This window comes from Chelonoidis abingdonii, chromosome 7 (genome assembly GCF_003597395.2).
Source record: "Chelonoidis abingdonii isolate Lonesome George chromosome 7, CheloAbing_2.0, whole genome shotgun sequence".
Classification (NCBI taxonomy): domain Eukaryota; kingdom Metazoa; phylum Chordata; order Testudines; family Testudinidae; genus Chelonoidis; species Chelonoidis abingdonii.
Genome location: NC_133775.1, coordinates 93,955,638 through 93,973,504, shown reverse-complemented (window position 1 = coordinate 93,973,504; position 17,867 = coordinate 93,955,638). Strand labels below are relative to the sequence as shown.

Here is a 17,867-nt window from a genome sequence, read left to right as displayed (position 1 = left end):
ACTCCCAAATCAATTAAACCATAAAACTTAACTTAATGAAGAGACATTTTCATATTTTTTGTATTATGTGAAGTCAGTTTATTTGCATGTTAATGTAACATGTGCAACTAATTTTGGAAAGCAACTTGGATGGATAATTCCACACTAGCAAGCCAGTGTGGTATTGTTGTTTATTGTTCTTGTAGCATTTACATGGGGCTACTTACTTGGCTTTATGACTTGACCAATAATCAGGTTCTATTCAGTGTAGGATCAAATCGTCCCCTTTCTTTATGGGTGCAGTGCACCCTGGCTCAGTGGATCATCATCATTCCATGATGGGACAGAAGGTCAGAAGCCATGTATCCCTTGCTGCCATGATGCACAGCTCCATGGGGACTTCTCATTAAGCTCTGTACAGAGACTTTAATATTCTCATCTTTCCTATGACTTGGGAAGCTAAAGAATAGGGAAGATATCACTCATTCACAGAGCTTTACTGAGCTATTGAGAGGATGTGGTCCTTTGAGAAGGAACAATAGATAATTTGATCAGTTTTACAAAAGGGAATATATATGTAACCCGCTGGTGAGTGTGTATTACAGGTCCCCATCTGCGTCCAATCCAAAGAGGATGTGAGTCTGTTGTGGTCTCCAGCTAGAAAGCCTCCCTCTTTAGCTCAGGTAGGGAAGATTCATGCTTTCTGTTCTGGAGTCCTCAGTATTGGGAGCCCTCTCTTCCCTGCCACACACTTTATTGACCTCTAGCCAGCAGACAAATGAATCCACCAATCCCCTAACTCTACAGCTATATGAACAGCACTTTCTATGTCAAGACATACATTTTAAATAAAAACTTTTTCTATTCCTCACATAGAATAGAATAGAAAAGAGAAAAGTTTAGAAATAGAAAAGTTTTGGGAAGACACTGCTTCTCCATCCTCCTAAAGAACGAGCGATGGAGTCAGCTGAATTTCTTCCTGAATACCTGGCCTTGCCCACCATATTGTAAAAGCAGCAAAGGAGGTATCTGGGGGTTTGAGCTTCTCAGCTTGGCTGCTCACTTGAGTAATTGGGGAAATGGGGGAGATTGTTAGAGTGATGAATGGTAGATTAGCCTCTATGCCATCATCTGGAAAGTAAGATAGACTAAATGAGCTAGGTGCTGACTTTATGACTACGTCAAACCCACCAAATGTACTCAGACACAAGAAAGAATAATGAAAGAGTTTAAAATAGTCTAAAAATCATGAGAAACTGACGCCGCATTTCCAAATGGACCTGATTTATTGGGTAGCAAGCTTGAGAGTTCATAGCTTGACGGCACCGTTTACAGTAATCTCAGGACACTCAGAACACACAATAGTTCATGTAAGGTTCGTTACTGAAATCTTAAACATTTCAAGTCCTGATACAGATATTTAATATGTTTTTTTAAAAGTGGCTGTAAATGCTACGCCACTTTATTTTAAAGCAACCAGGAACGATTTTTATTTTTTTTTAAATTGTGGCAAAGTGATTTTGTGAATGAAATACAGCCTTTCATACAAAATGGTCTCTTGGTCCCTAATCCCACAAACATCACACACTGTGAGAGGTTCCAGTGAGGTCAATGGAACTAGTCACAGTATATGCAGTTAAGTACATGCATAAATCTTGTCAGGTTCAGGGCCATAATAAATTACTAAGCCTAGCATAATGGCTTCATCTTGCATCCTCTTTTGAATTCACTTTTGTACAAATGAACTCAGTGTAAAGGAAAGGTTTTGGTGTTATGGTACTGAAACCTAGAGTCCTCTGTTTTATCAACAGGTACAGGCATGGGCAATGCAAGCGAGGAAGCTTGTCTTGCTACAAGGACTTACTAAACTCAGACCAAAACCCAGTTTGAAGTTGCCACCTGTAGAAGTTCGGTGTGTGGTCAGGCCTCCATGCTTATTCAATCCCCCTGTCCATTGAGACTGTCACTTTCAGGTAACTGCAACAGCGACTTTCACAGCTGTTTAGACAGTGACTTGAGACCACTCTTTCATTTCACATTTGCCCCCAGCCAGCTTTCAGCTGCTATCATTCTAGCTAGCTGAATTTAAGCCAGTGACCTAGAGGTTTCATATCCATTACTACAGCTTTGCTAATGCTGCAAAATAAGTATCTGTGAAGATTCACTCAAATAGAAGTTGTGATTTCACTTTGGTGGCACTAATGATTTTTTTTTTAACATGATGATCCCTTTTAAAAAGATGGATGTTTCCGTTACAGTGCATTAAATGGAAATTAGCTATAAGTCATAACTTAGCTTCTACATAGTTAGGGCTAAAACCTTACACTACTGAAGTTCAAACTCCCAGTGACTTCAACAGTATCAAGATTTGGCTCTTCTTCTGTTTCTATGCCTTCGTAAACTTTCCTACAGGTAATGGGAGCATGGGAAAGTGAGGGAGTGCTGATGAAGGTTGTTCTGTACTCTTACAGTTAATATTACATTTTAAACCAGTTCCATACTCAACATTCGAACCTGCAGATATGCATTATGCCCTTTGCACTGTCAGATGAATAATATTTGGATGGAATATGAAGAGGCAATCAAGTGATAAACCCTATAATCAGGGTTAATCTTTCATTAAAACTCCATGAAGTTTACTAATTTACAGGGACCATAAAACTAAATATTAGGAGACTTCTGATCTCATTTGCATTGAGGTAAACCGTCTGAGATCAGCGGAGTTACTCCAGTGAAGTCTTATCAGAATCAAGCTCTACATTTCATACGAGGGCAAATGAAATCAACGGTTACAAAAGTCATCAATGAGATCCAATCCCTTCTAAAACCAGGCTGGAAATCTTCCTCTTCAGATTATTTAACTCCTAGGGTTTCTCCTTCAGCAGTTATAGCAGCGTGGGCATGACAAGAGGGAGCAATGCAAGCCTTTATTATAGATCTGGGGGTCAAAAATAACTTCCTTATCCCAGTGCTCACAATTTAAAATGTCAGAGTCTGCAGAAGTAAAACCTTAAATCCCACCTTCTTTTATGTAAGCCTGGAGTATTACATTGCCAATTCAACAGGGTCATCCCAAGTTCAGTTATTAGCAGATATTGCTGATTTTACTGTGCAGCAAGAAACGGCGATTATAGCTTACTTCAACAGAGGGCTTTAAAAAAAAAAGAGCCTAATATCAATTTAGTTAAAGTCGTTAGGAATTAATAGGATCCCCTGCACTGATGTTCAGTCTGTCAAAGCTCCTGTATCCTGCTGTTTGTTAAGAAGGCAGCCCCTCAACAGCTGGAAATTCTAAAGCCCAGGGAAAGTACCATTGTTATCAAGTAACACATGGCTGGCCAATACACCTCTGTGGAATGCGGTCACTGCTATCAATAGCTTTGTAGGAAGTATCAGAGAAATAAAATATGATCTAACCATTAGTTTTGATTCCAGTAGCCTTAAATTAACATTCAGCTACTCACGGAGCTGCCACTTCAGTTTCTGAGAGGAAAAGTCCTCTTTCCAAAATCACCAGACAACTTGCATGGGGAGCAGGTTTATAGCTGTGTAAGACACTTCCACGTCCCATATATATTGAAAAGAAAGCTCTTAAGGCACAACAAATAGTGAAAGGACAGTTGAGGCCCCTCATCTAGACCCCAGATAAGTCATCTTGTAGGTTCCACTCACTCCTAGTTTAATAGGAAACCCCTATGCATGAGTGCCCATCTCTTCCCCTCCCCCAATTCCCACCACCACATTGCACAGGGCAGTTCTTGGCACATTCTTTGTGCCAGCCACTCAGTCAGCCGAATGACCCAGCCTGCATTGCAGGGCGGTAGGAGAAAGTTTGGCAGTGGGGAGATCACTGGCCAGGTTTGTTCAGATTTGCCTTGCAAGAGAAGCTACTATTCTCACAGTATTTCTTACCTGACCAGAATAGCAGAGTTTCCCACGAGCATTTCCAATACCCCAGGGCAAGCATATTTTGCTAATTCTGAGAGGAAACAAAATATGCAGAGGCTGAACTGTGACACATGTTGTAACTTTCATGGGTTCCTTGATGGTATGGGTGGCTGGGAATGGAAGCACTGACAGCTCAGAGGCGAGGGCCCTATTTTTGGTTCCTCTGGGTACTGGAAAGTAGGAACAGAGGGGCTGAGGATGGCTCCTTCACAAGCTTAGAAAAGCAGAAGAGCAGTTTGGGAGCAAATGTTCTCAATTCCTGCCCCTTGGTGTACCATCCTAATGATGAGAATATGGCATCATTGTATGAGGACTAATTTAATAGTCAAACGATCTGTGGAGAGTTGATGGAACACAGATGGTAAGTACGTATGCAGGAGTGTTACTACTTATCCAGGCAACTCCCAGCTACCAAAGGAGTTCAGTTGCCTGCGGTGCCAGTTAAGTAGTAAGTGAAACCGCAAACAATAAATAAGAAATATTAAGTTATATATGGAACACAACAGGTTAATGGGGAGGTAATATGAATGCATCACAGTACAAGTTATTCAGCTCTGTAAATATAAGCATGATGAACTTTGCTGATCTGTGCTGCAGTCTGTGCTACAAACTGACAAATTTAATACTTATTTACTGTTTATGTTAGTTACTTACACAGTGCCAGTCACCAGACTAGCTGTGTGCTAAATACAATATTACTATGCAGCAAGTATAAAAATATTCAAATAAGTTCTGTTCATGCTCTTCCAGGTTTCAGCTAAGTAAGCTAAAAGCAGCAAAGAATCCTGTGGCACCTTATAGACTAACAGATGTTTTGGAGCATGAGCTTTCGTGAGTGAATACCCACTTCGTCAGATGCATGTAGAGGAAATTTCCAGGGGCAGGTGTATATATGCAAGCAAGCTAGAGATAACGAGGTTAGTTCAATCAGGGAGGATGAGGCCCTGTTCTAGCAGCTGAGGTGTGAAAACCAAGGGAGGAGAAACTGGTTTGTTGCATGGATTGGTTCCTGAGCTGGAGTTACTATGGTGCGGTGTGCAGTTACTGGTGAGAATATGCTTCAGGTTGGCAGGTTGTCTGTGGGCGAGGACTGGCCTGCCACCCAAGGCCTGTGAAAGTGTGGGATCATTGTCCAGGATGGGTTGTAGATCCCTGATGATGCGTTGGAGGGGTTTTAGCTGGGGACTGTATGTGATGGCCAGTGGAGTCCTGTTGGTTTCTTTTTTGGGTTTGTCTTCGTCAGTAGAGGCTCTGGGTACACGTCTGGCTCTGTTCGTCTGTTTTCTTATTTCCTCTGTGGGGTATTGTGGTTTATAGAGATGCTGGTGGAAATTCTTGTATTCCACAGAATGCACACCGCTTAACCTAGATTAATCTCTAGCTCAGGAACAATTCCAGTGCAACAAACCTCAATGCCAATTCACCCATATCTAGCACCAGCGAATCATCAGCGAGGACTTAACCGCGATCAGCCACACCGATCACCAGGTCATTCACCATGCTATTGTCAACCAAAGTATTATACACCCCTATTCATATTGCCGCAATTGCCCTCTCTGGGCTACATTTGGCCAAAATGGACAGTCTTACGGAAAAGAATAAATGGACACAATCCGATGGATTGAATGACAAATATACAAAAAACTCTGTAGGCAGGAAACGGCTTCAACCTCCTGGCCACACGTATAGCAGATCTTAAGGTGGCCATCCTGCAGCAAAAAACTTTCAGGACCAGACTTTCAAACAGAAACTGCTGAGCTTCAGTTCATCTGCAAATTTGACACCATCAGCTCAGGATTAAACAAAGTCTGTGAATGGCTTGCCAACTACAAAACCAGTTTCTCCTCCCTTGGTTTCACACCTTAAACTGCTAGACAGGCCTCATCCTCCCTGATTGAACTAACCTCGTTATCTCTAGCGCTTGCATATATACACCTGCCCCTGGAAATTTCACTAATGCATCTGACGAAGTGGGTATTCACCCACGAAAGCTCATGCTCCAAAACATCTGTTAGTCTATAAGGTGCCACAGGATTCTTTGCTGCTTTTACAGATCCAGACTAACACGGCTACCCCTCTGATACTAAGTAAACTAATATGCCCTTTCGCACTTAGCTCCCATCTTTCTCATTTCTCATCCTCTTCACTCTCTGGCTTGTAAGACTAATGAGATTATTTTATCATTGCAGTGCTAGGGAGGCTATTACTAACTACGGATGTGTAACACACAGAGGATACAGGACATACTGTGAATTTAGGACCAGATTTTCAGCAGAATTCAGCACCCACAACTGTGACCAGATTTTCAAGAAAGCACAGCTCCTTTCAAGGCATCCAAGTTAGGGTTTTTTAAGAAACATAAGGGAGTTAGTTATTCTTTTAGTCTCCTGAAAATCTGGCCACTTATTTTAAGGTGGAATTTTTCAAAGTTGAGTTCAGCACAATGGGTGCTGAGGACTTTTGAGAATTTGGCCTTCTTTGCAATGCAATGAGAGCAGAGTTCTTCTGAAACTATGCTCCAAACTGTGGGTGCTGAGGACTTGAAAATGTGAACCACAGAATCCCATCTCTTTAAGCAAGAGAATAGTAGCAAAAAAAAGATGAAAAAATCTCCGGACAAACCCAGATTCCTATCTTTGCTGAATGTGCACGAAGCTATGGAGCACTTACATCTCAGAGATTTGAAGTCTGAATACTACAGGAGTGGTAAGGTCTAGGCAATGTCAGTTATCCAAAATGCCTAGAATGAAGATAGGGAAATGAAGAGTAGCATTGTGTCATGTTTGGATACAAAGTAAAACAATACTGAGATACAGCATGTTCAAACCCAGATCATGATCTACATCTTTGTTTAAAATGTGCAACCTTGCTACTCCGGTAGCACACTCTGTGCTCTCTGTTTAGTAATAATAAGAGACAGATAGCCAGAAAATTGTGACTGCAACAGTTTTTAAACAAACTATGGTAACAAGTTTTGTGATTCCCATGGTCCTCTTTTTTCCAGCCAGATCTCTAGGCTGAGAATGAGAGAATACATTAAGAGATGAGTTTTTCTTCCAAACCTATTATTATAAGCAGGGCTGGTAGCACCATCTACTGATAAGGCTGCCATACTCGTCTCAAATAAGACCTGTTTTCAGTTGCTTATAACTTTGCCAAACTGTAACTGGGCTGAAATTTTCCATGCCAAGCTGGATTCTTTGGAAACGTTTCATCCAGAATTGTTCAGCTATTTGAGAATGGGGCTGGGGCGGGAAATGCATTGTTGTGCCCATTTTAAAAATTCTGGTGACCTTTTCATAGGCTCTAGTGCTGCCAAGCTCTGCAGCAAGGACATAAAAGTTGGGAGGATGTAGCCTATGGGTCAGGGATGTGCCTTTTTCCAGCCCCATAAAAGTCTGCCCATATTTTTTCAAGTTATGAGAAGCTGAAAAATTGCAGTTTTCACATGCTCGGAAGAGACTTCTTAGATTTTTAGATTCACTGAAGATTCCATCCACATTGGGCATGCTCCAGACAGAGCTGAGCAAGACTTTCCCTGCAGTTGCAGCTCTGGGCAGCTGCAGGCCATGCCAAGTCTAGGTCCAGGCATCTGAACTGAGAGCAGGGAGACTCCCTCTCTCTTGTGTTCTCAATGACCCCCCAGCTGGACCCAGGCAATGCGGACAAGGAAGCTGTCCAATTCACATCCAGCAGGGACAAGGGCTGGACTTTTTTTCCTGAGTGTCTAATCTGCAGCTCTGGAAATCTGATTTGCAGAAGAAGTGCTGAGCACTCACAGCTGCCACTGAAGTCAATGAGAGCTGTACTTTGAACATATCAATGTGATGTGCTCCAAAATATCTGGTCCTAGGTGTCTCAAAATGGACACCCAAAATTAGTGGAGGTGGAGAGACTTTTGACCTTAATCTTTGTGTTTCAGTTTCCCTTCTGTAAAATGGGGATATCGCCCCCTCACCTTACAGGGGTGTTGTGAAAATAAATTCATTTATGTTTAGGAAGCACTCAGATATCACAGTGATGAGCACCACAGAAAAGCTAGGTTTGAGCAGGGCTTGAACAGCGCACAGGAAATCAGGCTTGGGACCACTCACTTAATGAAGAGAAAACAAAATATTGGATAGCTTGCTCATTAAGCAAGTCCCATCCATTCTGTGCCCCAAATGAGGCAGGGGTTCTGTCGGAAAAAATGATTAAGTAATTGACTATCATAATTCAGATGCACAAAGGAGCCAAATTAATGTTACATGGGTACCCTTAATTCTGCCATTTCCTAACTTTTGAGCACTTGATTTTGAACCTTAATGTTCTCTTAATGTAGTTTTATGTATAATTAATATAGTGACATGAATGTAGTTGCTGCTGTATAGTAGAAGGCTAGTACCCCGAAGAGTTTAAGGCATAATCAGAGGGTATGTCTACACTTACTAAATCAACTGCAGATTGCTCTCCCGTCAACTCCAGTACTACACTGGAACGAGAAGCATAAGGTAAATTGACGGGAGAGTTTCTCCCGTTGACCCAGCGCAGTGTAGACACTGCAATATGTCAGCCTAAGATACATTGACTCCACCTATGTTATTCACATAGGTGGAGTTGCATAACTTAGATAGACTTAACCCACTAGTATAGACCTGCCCAGAGTCACAGGGCACAAAAGACAAGACATGATAAACATAGGGTTCAGTTGTAACTCTTCAGCCTTGGATTGGGGCGGGGGTGGGATGGATAGAGGGGCTTGTCGAAGCACTGTGTAAATCAGGCACACTGCCCACACTGCCACCACATATGGGTGGTAGAATATGAACGATCCTGGCTCCTGCCATAATCTTTGAAAGGGGATCAGCAAGAATTTTCCCCTGTACTGCAGTCAAGTGAAGAGCTCCATAGGGCTCCATTCCCCCTGGCGAGGTCACACCTCGCACCATCCTGGCACTCCTTGACCACAAAATTTGAGATTATAACTAGCCCTTGTGCAAATAGTGTTTCTTGTGCCACACCCAGCCCTTGAACACACTCATTCACAAACACACACAAGGTGATGTAGCAATTGGATCTTGACTACATTTCAGACTAAGTGGCATTTTCTGGAGGAGCGGGAGAGAGAGATTGAGGCAAACAGAAGAATGATCTTGTGATGTTGCATTTATATGATTTTATGAAAATATGCTAATGAGTTTGAATTTAATGTAATATACTTCATGCAAAAGGTCTCTTGTAAGGTATCATTACAAAGCTTATAATCTACTGAGTGTGTTCATCCTATTTGTATACATGTGTCAATCTTGTATCTGAAACTAGAAATATGAAATATAACTCTGAGGGCCTACTGTAATTATGCAAAGTGTGGGCCATTAATGGTGTTCGGAATCTTGATGGCTCCCATCAGCCAGGACAATTGACTGCAGCTGGCTCTGTTTTTCCTGTAAGTCTTCCTGTATACGTGTGTGCTGGTAAGTGGGTAATGAAGTCTTACAGAGACATGTGATCATGTCACCTGAACTGGAATCCATCTTTACCCTGGTGCTTTTCCATTGAGAAGGAAGGTGGTGGGAATCCAGAGAGGGACAAAGGATTCTTGTCTTATGCAAAAGATATATATATATATATGGGTGGAACAGAAAAAAGTGAGAGCAATCATGAGGAATCTCCTAGCTACCACCTGAACTGGAACAAGGGCTGTACCAGAGGAAAGGATTGTGCCCAGACAAGGAAGGCATCCAGTCTGTGAAAGAGACTTACTGAAACATCTTTCAGGGTGAGATTTTATCTGTACTCAGTTGTATTACTGTATTAGGCTTAGATTTGCATGTTTTGTTTTATTTTCCTTGGTAATTCACTTTGTTCTGTCTGTTATTACTTGGAACCACTTAAATCCTACTTTCTGTATTTAATAAAATCACTTCTTAACGTATTAATTTACCCAGAGTATGTATTAATACCTGCCGGGAGGGGGGAGAACAGCTGGACATTAGGGGCTGGACATCTGAGTGTTAAAGATAGGAACACTTCTGTTGGCTGCTTTCAGGTAAACCTGCAGCTTTGGGACAAGTAATTCAGACCCTGGATCTTTGTTGGAGCAGATGGGCATATCTGGCTCAGCAAGACAGGGTGCTCTGGTCCCAAGCTGGCAGGGAAAGCAGCGGCACAAGTAGTCTTGGCACATCAACTGGCAGCCCCACGGGGGTTTCCGCGATCCAACCTGTCACAGATCTTCCCTGCGTAGAAGATGAGGTGGAAGATGCCAGACTTAAGAGCCTGCAAAGGAGCTTGAAAGGGAATCAGCCACAGGAAATGTTGGTTTTCTTGCTGAAATAGCTTCCTCTGTGACGCATTGGAAATTAAGCATTACATTTCTAGAGATTTATCAAGTCAAGTAACATGTAATGTACAAATCACAAGCTGCCTCATCTCATTGCTCAGGAAAATCCTGTGGTATCATTACCTTGGGCTAGAATCAGGATCAGGTGAAGTCAGCACTTAGGATGGGAGACATCTGAGGAAAATCCAGCCTACTGCAGGAAATTATGATAGTAATTCAAAGTAGCACTCAATGTTTAATAGAGTAATCTTCTGAATCAAATATAAAATCAAGGGCCCATCCCACTGCGTGTCATTAAAGCTCCTATGGAACTTTTCACAGGAGCTGGGGCCTGATGCAAACCCCATTGAAATTGAAGGAAATCTTTTCTCTGACTTCAGGGTGCTCTGAATCAGACCCTTGGAGAGTGCACTTCAGTATCCTGGCCCAACTCAACTTTTGGTCATTATTTTTCACCTAAATTCCAGCGTCAGTTTGAAGTGTATAAGCTCTTGTATGTTAAATAGGGTCAAATGTGTACTACCAAAGTGTCATGTGCCTGAACTTCCACGATGGATAGGGAGATTAAGTCATCCCTGTTTCTAAAGCCCTATAGGAGGAAATGCACAGTCTACTGAAGTGTTTCTCAAACTGGGATGGCTGCTTGTGTAGGGAAAGCCTGTGGAGGGCCGGGCCAGTTTGTTTACCTGCCCCATCTGCAGGTCCAGCCAATCGCAGCTCCCACTGGCCGCGGTTCACTGCTTCAGGCCAATGGGAGCTCCTGGAAGCGGCGTGGGCCAAGGAACTTACTGGCCGCTGCTTCCATAGGCATCCATTGGCCTGCAGCGGCGAACTGCGCCCAGTGGGAGCTGCAATCGGCCAGACCTGCAGATGGGGCAAGTAAACAAACCAGCCCGGCCCACCAGGGGCTTTCCCTACACAAGCGGCGACCCCACTTTGAGAAACACTGGTCTACTGCAAAGGATATTATGTCCCTCCTTTCATAGGGAAAGGGGCTGACAAGCAAAGAGTACAACGACCTTTGGGAATTTTAGTTGTGGCACCATCCTTGCATAGTTCCAACTTGCATCAGAATTGTTTATGGTGAAATGATTTTTAATAGGCTTTTTTGCCTGGATTATTTACAGACTTTTTTGGAAAAGGGCCCATTTTCCTTCAGAATAGCTGCAAAGAAACCAAGAATTTTTTAAAAAATATTTTTATAATGTTTAATTGCTTAATTCCCTCCAGCTTTTGCAGAGTAAACTTTGACTGTTTTAATTATTTGCTTATTTTTTAAAATGACATCTTAATTAACTTAGATGTTACCATTTTAAGTACTGTTTTAGGGACTGAATTTTTTTATGTTTGCCTTTTTTTTTTTTTTTCCAAACTTTGGCCACTATGCCCGTAGGACTTTTAACCCATTTTTAATTTTTTTTGTTTGCTGCCTGTTTGCTTGGCTGGGTCTGATTCTGTTTTTTTGTTGAACCATCCCTTTTCATGGGCACAGGCTTTGTTCCACTACCAATTTAGCACGGAGTGTGGGCTCCTTAACCAGCCCTTACCCTTTCTGGTCCTTTCCTTTTCGTAACTACCCCACAGGGTGCTTTCCTTGTAGTTGGGGGTGCCATACATACGATCTGGTCCTCCTTCACCCGCTAGACCTCTCCTCGATCTTAATGAGAGCCACTACAGGGCTGCAATAAGGTTCCACCCAAAACTGAGGATCCTCACAAAGGGTCACCTCACAAAGAGTGAGATCAAAGCCCTCACAAGGGTCACCCGATTCATCCCCAGTGAGGCTCACCACTTGAACTGAACGCACAGCCAATTGACATTTTAACTGTTAGATTTCCTTTTTATGGCGAGCACACTGCTGTCACTGCTTATGCTGATCACAATAATCAAGTCTTTGACTAGTCCCTGAAGGATCGGTACTTGCTTAGTCAGTGCTTCCAGGCAGATGCTTCTCGCCTTTTCCACCTGGAAGTTCTGTCTCAAGGCTTGCAACTTGTCCTGGGCATAGGCTTGGTTAGTAATCTGCACTTTTGGTTGCTTAATTTCCACCAACTGTCGGGTACACACTTCCTTCCTTCTCCCCAACTCATCTTTCTGTCCTGACAACATCTGATACCACATGGCTGCTGCAGTTCAAATTAATCCCACAGTTGCCCCAAGGCTTTTACCCTTCAGCTTTTTATACTTGGCATACAAGTCTAACAAATCCTGCCAAGTCTGCACTCTTTTTTGAAGCTCCGCCACAGAACCCCAGGGATCGTATTCTACTTCAGTGAGAGCCCTCTCCAGCCGAGAGAGGTGTTCACCCCCCTTTGAAAGAGGCAGCAGGGTCCCATCCCTCTTTGCTGCCTTTCCCGTGGCTTCGGCATCAAGTTCACCTGCCTCCCATGACGCCAGGTGACCGGACTACCATGTCCACACTCCCTAATGCCCATATGTCCGGCCTTGAACCCATCGTTGATGCCATCACCCACAACTGCAGGACTCCCAAGTCCACAGCTGTACCCTTGTGTTTCCTGAACATGCTGTTACAATTCCTTAGTACACCTCTTAAGATCTTTTAATTACTTGAGATTTTACGTAACTTATGCCAGCACCGGAGCTTCCAATATTACCTCACTGGCCAGAGGGAGAGACGCTAAGCCTCCCTCTGTATTAACCAGTGGTTCTCTGCCACTGAGGGCCCATACATCAAATGCCCCCCTGGGCTGAGCGAAAAACTCAAAGCTCTCCTCTTTAAGTGCCCCCTTGGGCTGAGTGAGAAACCCTAAGCTCTCCCCTTCTACTCAGCCACATTATGGCAGAGGGTGTATGCATCGAGGATACCGTGGAGCGAGGATCTCTAAGCCCACCTCCTATTACCTGGCACTTCTATGACTGGGTGTAGACCCACCTGCAACCTTCCCCTGCCGACCGGGGTGGAGAGAAGAATGTTAAACTTCCCTCTGGTTCTCAGTTATGCTACAACTGAGGGTGGGGCTCACCTGTAATTATAAAATCCTCAACATGAAATACCAACAGTGCCAGGCACAGCAAACATGAAATGCCAAGGGCAGGACAGAACAGTTGGTGCACTCCGCAGGCCCCGCACCCCCCCTGCGATTCTCCACCAAAACTGACAGATTTCTGTTACCAATCTGCCTGGGGCATCAGGTGATCAGGCTGAGGCCACAGGATCTTTCGGGGAGGAGATGGAGGAGCACACCAAGGTCTAAAATTTAAAGCTTTATTAATAAAATAATAAAATAAATGTAGAGTGTGATGGCTGCTCCCCACGTCACTCAGAGGAAGGAAGGAAGGAAGCATTAATGCCCCAAGCCCTAACCCACTTTCATACTTACACATGCTTTACCCAAGGCTGGCCAAGCCTGGGTGTAATGTAAGAAGAAGAGGGGGAAGGGTGGATGGGAGTTCTGTCCTGGGCCCAGGTCGTCCGGGGTCCGCTATCATCTCCAACTTGCTTTGGCTCTCGGGAGGGTTTTTAAGTCCTGGGTTCTTTTGGGGGTGTTTTGTTTCTGGTGCTTTTTGTACCAGTCCAAACTGGTTTTCTGTGGCCTTCTCAGCTTTCCCCAAAAGACACCAGCTCCAAGGACACACAGCTCTGTTAATCCGCCTCCCCGTCCCCCCATCATCTTGCCTGTGTTTTCCATCTCTGCAGCACTAGCTCATTGTACTTCTTCTTTTCTCATGGCTGTCTGTGGCTGAGTGAGAGATAAACACTGCTGCAGATTTCCGTGACCTTCGACTGGGGCCAGTGTAGCATCTTATCATTGGACTGAACTAGCTAGCTACAGTGTTGAGTTAACCTGTTCTCTGCTCTCCTCCTTTTCCCCCCTCTGGCCTCTCGCGACTTGCAAAGGAATCTTCCATTCCACACTTACTTACACTTTTAGCAATATACAATGCTGATTTGCCTTTTTATGGGACACCCTGAAGGAGGGAGTCCTTGGGCCTGTGACAGTAGATACTGAGTGGTGCTAACTAGTTCAAATGCAATACTTTTACTGAAATTCAGCCATGTGGCAGCTGTTTAGTAGTGCTCAGTGTCACCACACAACATTTGAATACATGAGCTGAAGAACACAAATGAAATTGCTTGAAAATCGTAATTACTGAAGCTACTCCCAACTACAGCATTCTGTCTCATATTCAGGCAGTGATCTGTGAGTCTGTTCCCCATTCCAGCATCCTATCACAACCTCGCAAACTGGTCCACCCCAATTCAGGCTGCGTTCAGCCATCTGACTCTCTCTGCAATCTGATGTAGTGCTCCTCAGCTACCTTTGCACTGAGTCTTGCTAAGCTTGCAAATTTAGCATTACTCTGGACCTTACACTTCAGTGCTGGACTGTCAAATCACCAGGCATTCGAGATCCCTTCCTCCAGTCCCATAAGATCTGCTAATCACCTAGATTCTTCCTCACCCTGAATAGTTTCAATGACTGATTCTTCACCAGGTCTATACTGAAGGCAAATGGATTCTCCATTGCTTTCTATTATCCACATCATACATCCAAACCCTTTCATCCTTCAGCCAAGTCCTCTTCCCTTGTGCTCAAATCCCATTTCTTCCATTTCTGTGAGCTGAACTGTAAGCCATATTGAGCTTTTGGAATGGCTACCAAGGCTGAATCTCTTAAAGGTTAGCCAGGGGAGTCAATAGCAGAGGTTCAAGCACATCAAAATGTTGCCAGGTGCACAGCTTTAGAATGAAAGTGCATTGATCCTACAGACACATAATGGAGGATATCAACAAGTCAGTATAATGATGTGGGAGGATGCATCTCCATCACTCTCACATTAGCTGACCTTAAGGTCAATTTTATACCTCCTGTTGTGTGCTAGATTCATGTGTGGTAGATTCATTAGTTCTCAGTTCTGCTGGGGGCTGAACTGATGAAAATACTGTATGGATTAATATGAAAAAATGAAATTAGAAAGAGTGTTGAAAGGTATTAACAAAATAAATGACTGAATAAACAGTTGGATTTTATTCAAGAGACCCCCACTTAAATCTGGGTTTAGATGCTTTAGTGGAGCCCACCTTTACTACCTGAACTAGGGCTCATGAAAAGAATTATTAGCCAGGGATGTTTACAAGATTGACTCTTAAAGCTGAAAAAAGTATAGCAGGAGGAATCCCAATATTCTGGAGATCTGGCTCATTGAGTCTAACCCTCTCCCTTTTAAAATACATTGTTTCTCTGGGCTATTGGGGCATCTGTTCACTCATCATACTTACCAACTTGCACCAACAGTATAAGCTTTTTTTTGTAATGAATAGCCTTCACCTCTCCTAAAAATAAAAATTGCAAGTAATATCACATGGCACCCTCGGTAACAAGAAATAATAAGTTGCTTCTTTAGAGCCAAGTGGCATCACATATAGAGGGGGAAAAAACTAACCTAGCTGCTGATTATAATAGAAGATAACGGGTCTGTTTCCAGGCCTTGCTAATATTTCACAGTCTTTTCTTGCCATTAGCTATTTACTCCATGGCCACTGAATCATACTTTGGATTTCATTATCAAAACCAATAACAGTGTTTTGTTACTAACCAGAGTATGTTGTGCTCTATCCGAAAGAAACCTGGCATTGTATTTCTCATAATAAGTTTTAAATGGATTTTAGCTCTCTGCCTTTTAAACTTCATCTTAAGTTTTATTAGGTTTAATTACAAATCCAGAGCTATTTGTTATGTGGCTCTGGTTTGATATTTTCCGGTGACAATTACATTTTTATTCAAAGAAAAAATATATTAGGAAAAAATAGCAAGCGACGGGCTCATTGTGTGAGTTGATTAATTGAATTTCAGGTTTATGTGCATTTATGATGAATGATTGCATGCTGAAAAATGACTAGAATAGTAGATCAGAGCACAGTTATTCAGTTTAATAGGGTTGCACAAAGTGCAAGCCACTATTATGATAGACCAGCTGGGAAAACACAAAAGTAGTCCAGGCAACATAGGGGCCTGATCCTAAAGTCTGTTAAATGTATGTTCACTTGACTTCTCTTGAAATGTTCTTCTTTGCACTAATGACTTACAGACCCATTGTGTATCAGTATACACTTGCTTGCAAAAATTCACAATTTAAAAAAAAGACAGAGCAATGCATCACCGCATGTACTTTGTTTAATTTGACAGCTACAGTTGACTCAATTATTTATGATAACAATATATTAGCAAATATACTGCTGTATGTTTTTGCAAAGAAATAATGAAGTCTTAGTAGTAGGAGACCTCCCCTCAATGCCATTAAAACTTTTCACACGTGAGGGGCAGACATGCTACAATTTACTGGTAAACCTTATACACTGTGTGGTTAAGCCAGGTTCTGCTACATCTGTGTTTAGGACTCTAGTCACAGTAACCAATGACTGCAGCTCTAGTCAATGTTCTAGAACACTAGGATTTCACCAACTCATCACATTCTGAAGCACTCATCCTCTGCTGCTATTGAGGTTTTATTTTACTGGCCTGCAATAAAACCATGGAAAATCCATCCCACAGACAGGGATGGGGAGGGGGGATGTTGAACAGGGAAAATAATTTTTTTAAAAATAATGTCATGGGATTTTTGTTATTCAGATAGTTTGATTGTGAAGATCTAATTACTGAAACTCCAGAGAGTAAACCAGTGTGTACTCAGTATATTTGCCTTAGAAGGATGCAATAATTCTACCTGTTTCCTTGCCTTAATTTCAACCTATTACTCCTTCTTAGCTCCTTGGATCACCTTTACCAATTCTTCTCCTTCCTTGTATCAGAGGGTTAGCCGTGTTAGTCTGGATCTGTAAAAGCAGCAAAGAATCCTGTGGCACCTTATAGACTAACAGACATTTTGGAGCATGAGCTTTCGTGGGTGAATACCCACTTCGTCAGATTCATGACCTGGTGCATTTCCTTCCTTGGTGTTTTACACCCTTCACATGCTTGTAGATGGTTATTTTCCCTACTTAGTCATTATTTATCCAAGCTACACACCCAATATGCACCTGTTAAGAATGATATCCAAATATACTTCAAACACTGGGCCTGAATTTCAGCTTCTATCAATCAGTACAGCTCCACTGGATGCAATAGAGCCACACCATTTTACACCAGTTGAGGATCTGACCATCATGGTTATTTTAAAAGCTAGAAGCCATTTGACAAAAAAATAAGAGCATATTTTATAAGAGAGGAATGGTTTGAAGGCCAGCTGCAGCTTAAATCCATCAGAGAAAGTATTAACACAATAGTATTCTGAAGGAAGATCAACATAGACAATAAAGCAACAAAAGCAAAAAAATTCATCCTCCGATTGCAGAACATTTCCTTCTTTTACAAAGAAAAACTACTCCCACCTCCCCAGGAGGTTTATTATATTTGCAAGAAAATAGTCAACAGTCAACCAACAGGGAACCCACAGTTAAGTAACAAGATGCCTTTGTCCCTAATGGTTCTGGTCTAAAATGGAGGGGAGTTTTTTTAGTCTAAGTTGTAATTCTAGAAGTTAAGAAAGATTGGTCCTATAACAAACAAGACTGAGTAATCTTATAGGAACAACCACGCTCTACCGGGGTCTTCAGGGAGTCTTCAGTCTCTAAACTGTAGCAAGCATCTAAGAAACA

At 42.5% G+C, this 17,867-nt stretch overlaps 1 long non-coding RNA gene across 1 annotated transcript in view; it reads right to left on the bottom strand.

Annotated features, from left to right (window-relative positions):
* The window catches only part of LOC142047121 (uncharacterized), a 101,507-nt gene extending 97,558 nt beyond the window's left edge, over nucleotides 1-3,949 (bottom strand). The window contains exon 1 of the long non-coding RNA XR_012656302.1: nucleotides 3,880-3,949. This is a non-coding gene — a long non-coding RNA (uncharacterized LOC142047121). The remainder of the gene's footprint in view (nucleotides 1-3,879) is intronic.
* Between the last annotated feature and the right edge of the window lie 13,918 nt (nucleotides 3,950-17,867).